Source organism: Gracilinanus agilis, chromosome 1 (genome assembly GCF_016433145.1).
Source record: "Gracilinanus agilis isolate LMUSP501 chromosome 1, AgileGrace, whole genome shotgun sequence".
NCBI lineage: Eukaryota > Metazoa > Chordata > Mammalia > Didelphimorphia > Didelphidae > Gracilinanus > Gracilinanus agilis.
In genome coordinates, this window is record NC_058130.1 from 796,870,860 (window position 1) to 796,876,859 (window position 6,000).

A 6,000-nucleotide genomic window follows, 5' to 3' on the forward strand; every position below is an offset into this window, starting at 1 on the left:
TTAAACATCAACCCCACCCCACCCCCTTTCCCTGGAGTACTATGCTCAATTTTGCTGGATATATAATTTTGGGTTGTAATCCTAGGACCTTTCCCTTTTGGAATGTCGTATTCCATGCTTTCCACTCTTTTAAGGTAGAAGCTGCCAGATCCTGTGTAATTCTGACTGCACCTCTAAGATGTTTGAATTGTTCCCTTCTGGTTGCTTATAATGCTTTTCTTCTTGGTCTGGGAGTTCTGGGATTTGGCTATAGTAGCCCTAAGATATTTCATTTTGAGATCTTTTTCAGGAATTGATTGGTAGATTTTCTTCATTTCTATTTTTCCTTCTTTGTTTTGGAACTATAGTGAAAGTGGGTAATGTTAGAATGGCGCAAAAATCTTACAATTCATGTCCATAATCAGTCTGTGTTCCTCTTCTATGTGATGATTTTTTTTTTTGCAACGTCTTTGTTACAGTTCAATCGTCCTTTCCACTGTCATTTTCTCTGTTTCTTCTCTGTTGTCTTCCCCTTTGTCTCAATCTTGATCTTTGTCTTCATTTTATTGTTCTTCTTTTTGAATAATTTCTTCTTCTGATGTCTTTTTGACTGCAGCCGTGTTGTCTGATGTAATCTCTTCTGCTGCTCTTGCTTTTTTCACACGTGAGCAATGCAGCCAGGATTTTTTCTCTAATACACAAATAACTGAAGTTGTCAAAATAATGTGGAAAGGCCCCACCCATAATGTTTGTGTTGCACTAGTTCTATTAAAGTTTTTGATGTAAACTGAATCCCTAGGTTTTATTGTATGGAGTGCATAATCTAATGGACCCCCTTGAGTTGAAATTTCCATTTCTTTTAATTTTTCTAACCCTGCTTTGTAATTCTGTGATGTATTCAGCAGCAAGTGCAAGATCTCCTCCAAGCATTGATACATAAGCTGTCTTTAAACTTTTTGCCTGCAATGGTGAATGTCCAAATAACATTTCATATAGTGAGATATACACATCTCCTCTTGATCTAGTGTGCAGATAGAATAGCGCTAGAGGTAAAATCTCTCGCCCCTTCAAATGAGTTTCCATGCATAATTTCCCAACCATACTTTTGATTTTTCTGCTTAGTCTCTCCACCTGACCAGAACTTTGTGGGTGATATGGGACATGAAATTTTGGCGTGATATCCAGATTCTCATAAACTTGTTTTAGAACCAAATCTGTAAAAAGGCTCCCTTTGTCAGAATCTACTTTCAGTGGTATACCAAATCTTGGAATGATCTCTTTCAACAAGATTTTGGCTATAAAGCTTGATGTGATTTTACTAGATGGAAAAGCTTCTGACAATCTAGTTAGTTGGTCCACTATTACTAGATAAAAATTAAATTGTCCTGATTTGGGCATGTTGATATAATCTATTTGTAAATGCTCAAATGGTATGTGAGTTAGTGGATGACCACCAAAAGCCTTTTGCTTAAATATGCTTTGGTTATATTGTGCACACACAGAGTAAGATGAGCAGATTTTATTTGCCACAGTGCTAATTCCCAGAAATATCCAAGTTCTTTTGACAGTATCAATTAATGCTTGTGTCCCAAAATGACCCTTTTGTGTATTGCTTGGCAAATGTAAGAGTAAAATGCTTTTGGAAGAATTAGTTTTCCCACTGACACTATCCAAATCCCATTTTCTTTTCTAGCTGCAAATTTTTTCTCCCACTTCTGAATCTCTTTATCATTACATATTTTTTCTTTATCTGTGGTATCTATCACATAGAGATTCATAATGCAAGCTGGAGCATTTTGTGCAGCATATTGTTCAGCCACATCCACCCTATGATTTCTTCTGGCAACGAAGTCTTGTCTAAAAGAATGCCCTTTGCATTGAATCACTGCCAATTACTTTGGTAGTTGGAGAGATGACAATAATTCTCAAATTATTTCTGCATGAGCGATTCTTTTCCCACTAGATGTTAAAAATCCTCTCTGAAGCCAGAAAGAACCAATGGCATGGCAAACTCCAAATGCATATTTGGAATCAGTGTAAATATTTGCACATTTGTCTTCTGCAAGCTCGCATGCATGTTTTAAAACATTCTGCTTTAATTAATTCTGCTCCCTGAAAACTTAGGTTCCTAGGTAGTGTAAGTGCTAAATATATGAAAATTATAAATCTTTTATTTATAAAAGAGGTAGAAAGAGTGAAAGTACAAAAGGGTAGGAAAGACATTAGCCTATCTAAATATTGTTCTAGCACTTGGCTCAGCCAGGACTTGTTAACCTTCAATCAGAATTAAACTATCTTCAGAAGACAGGAAGGGAAGGGAAACCAGCTATCCACTCACCCAAGACAATGACTGGAGCTAAAGGTGACTCCTGAGGCCTACTTTCTTCTTTGAACTAACATTCTTCTTGAAGCCAACTTCCTTCTTGGAGTGACTCTCTTCTTGGAATTCACTCTCTCCTTCTTGGAGTTCACTCTCTACTAGCCTCCTTTACCAGATTCCTTCACCAATCTCCCTCCTCAGGGATTTTCATGGCTTTTATGGTGGTTTCCTTTCCCTGCCCTTTTTCATGGGGGCCAATCACAGTTTCCAAATTGTCTGAGTTCTCACCTTTGGAACCACACCTTTCTAAGTGTGTGCATCAAGTAAGGTGTGAACTCATAGAGAACCAAGAATTCCCTTTTGCAGTAGTGAAGCAAACCATAGGGCCTCAAATTCACTTACTACCCCAGCACTTGCAAATTTTATTCCATTCTGCATATATGATGATTCACTGTGAATAAGATCAGGTCAGGGTTTCCAAGAGGTGTGTCTGACAGATTTTCTTGAGGTCTTTCTATTAATTCTACTACAATTTCACAATTACGCTATGGTTTCCCTGGTGTTGGTAAATCAGGTAATAATGTAGCTGGATTTAAGGTGTTGCATTTCTTTAGTGTTATATGTTAATTCCCGAAAAGCACTATGTCATATTTAGCCAGGCAATGATCTGAAAATGCCTGTGTTTTGAACTTTTGTAGAAGTGCTTCAACTTCATGTGAACAATAAATTGTCAGTGTGAAACCTAACACTAAATCTACAGATTTGGTAACAAGAAATGCAGTTGCTGCCACCCCTCTTAAGCAAGGAGTTTTTCTTGCAGCTATGAGATCTAGTTGACCAGAATAATATGCAATAGGATGTTGGTTTGGTCCTAAGCTCTGCATCAAAACTCCTGAACCTATTCCCTTTCACTTGTGGACATAGAGTGAGAATGGTTTAGAATAATTAGGAGTACCAAGAGCAGGAGCTGATAATATTGCTTCCTTTAACTTTGAAATTGCTTGCAAATGCTCTGGTTTTAGCTTCAGTGGATCTTTCTCAGTGTCTTTTGTTAAAGCAGTCAGTGGTTTTGTAAGTTCACCACAATTAAGTATCCATTGTCTGCAAAATCCTGTGGTTCCTAAGATGGCTCTGAGTTGCCCTTTGGACTTAGGAGCACTTAGCTTTTGTATGTCAGCTATTCTCTTTCGGGAAATGCTTCTGGACTCCTTAGACAGCACTAACCCTAAATATTCTACGCAAGGAAGATACCATTGAAGTTTAGTTTTTGATATTTTGTGTCCCCTCTTGTAGAGCTCATACAGAAAAGGTTTACTATCACGTAGGCACACTTTTGCAGATGGTGATGGTAAAAGTAAATCATCTACAAAGTGAATAAGTCCTTGAACTGGATATTTTTCAAATCTTTCTTTTAAGATTTGTGAAAACAATGAAGGACTTTCACAGACTCCCTGTGGCAAATGGGACCATAAATATTGATTTCTCTGCCATGTGAGTGCAAGTATCTTGTGAGTCTTCCTGTATAGGTATTGAGAAAAAGGCAGAGCATGAATTAACCTCAGTAAAATATTTTGCATGACTTGGGATAGATTAAATGATAATAGCAAGACTTAGTACAACTGAATAAGATTTTACTACATGATCACTGCCAGCTCTTAAATCTTGAACAAATAGATTCATTATTCATCCTTTGGCATCTATCTTGGGTTTTTTAACCAGTAAAAATTGGGATGTTATATTCAGAGATGCATGGTATTATTATGCTTGCTGCAATAATGAATTTATTATCGGGGGGATCCCATCAATAGCCTTTTTACTATGTGGTTATTGTGGAATGCATGGTGGTGTACCTCCTTTAGTCAGCACTTTAACAGGGGTTGCTGATTTTAATAAACCTAAATCTGTAGAATCTGGAGCCCATAAACCGTTTGGAATATCATTTGGTATTTGGTAGATTTTATTTCCTTCCCCCTCTGATTCCACTGTATTCAGGAATAATATAGGGAAAAGGTTAAGGGATTCTTCTGGGAGTTTTCAAAGAAATATCCTCGGTTGGTGTACACACTATAGTTGCTTTCAATTTACAAAGAAGATCCCTACCCACTAGATTCACTGGGGAATTTGGCATTAAGAAACCTTTCTTGGTTCTAATTTCTTTACTATTTGTGGTTTTCCTACCACACCCACAACTTCCACTGAATCCACTGCTTTGCACTCTTCAGGGGTTTTTTGCAACACAGATTTGGTAGCACCTGTGTCCGAGAGACAATCATATACCTGTGTTCCTATTTTTAGGGTTACATGGTGTTCTGTGCTATTTTCTGGAGAATGGACAGGTATTATAAGAGCTAATACACTAGACTCAGGAAAACTCAACATTTGTTCCTGTTCCTCATTCTCTAATTCTTCACTGATTTCTCCTGTATTAACTTCCCATGTTTTTAAAATCTCTTTATCATTTTCATTAGTTATTCTTTTATTGATCATACTTCCTAGTCCATTTTCTCCATATACTAGATCTTTAACTGCACAGTTCTTGGCACACCTTCATAATGAAGTTGCACCTTTTTGCATATCATGTTTTTGGGGATTTTAACCAGCTACTTGGGAATATTTTGGATGAGCATCTGCTTTGATGTATTATTACACGGTATTCAGGTCTGGGGTTTTGGTATCATCCAGTATCAAAATAAGTTGGGTAGTTTTGTCTCTCATACTGAAATGCATTATTAAATCCTTTATTAAATCTGTTGTTAAACCCATAATTTCCATATCCATTTTACCTAAATTCATTAAAGCAACTGAATCTATTGCCTTGGTTTCCCCTGAGGTTTTGTCTAAAGAATTGTCCCCTAAATCTGCAGTCTCTCATGAGATGACCAGGTCTTTTACAAAGAAAACATTTTGGGGTTTGTCTGTTTTGTTTGGGGTTGTAGTTATTTCTGGGTTGTCTATAAGTTCTAAGTGCAGCTACTGTTTTTTCCTGCACTTCATTGGATTTCAGTTTTTGTTTAAGCTCTCTGATTTCTTTGGTTGTTATCAATTATATCATTTTCTCTTATGACTGCCTAGCTTTCTCATCTTGGAAAACATAGTTAGCAATTCTCTGAATTTCATCAAGACCATATCAAACCAATTTGGACAGTTACTCTGAAAATAATTTCAGAGCACAGGGCATGCATTTTTCACAAACTGCCTGTGAATACAATTTACTGTTAAAATATTCAATTCAATCCATTTTTCTGCATAGTCAATAATTCTATTGAGGAAAGTGGAGGGAATCTCTCTCTCACTTCCTGCTTTAGGTGCTCAAATTTAGACCAGGTTCCTGGATGTCTGGAATTTTGCCTCATAGTTTCAATTATTATACCCTTATACCCTGGCTGTAGATAAGTCTCTGTACTCCACAACAGAGTTAACTTCCCAACCAGGATACTCAGCTGGCCAATCAGCAATTCGGAGGTTATTATTAGTGTCTTCTGTAATCTGCTATTTTCCCCTCTTTGTCAATAATTCATCCATAAGGATGCCAAAGTTCAAATGAAAAGGATTGTAAAGCTTAACTAAGCGCATGAACTACTTTACAACTCCCATTTGCTCTTCTTCATATTTTGGAGTATTTTTCTTAAAACTGTCAATATCAGCTTGTGAAAACCTTTTGTGGAACAAGAGTCTCATTATACCATGCTCTGAGGACACTA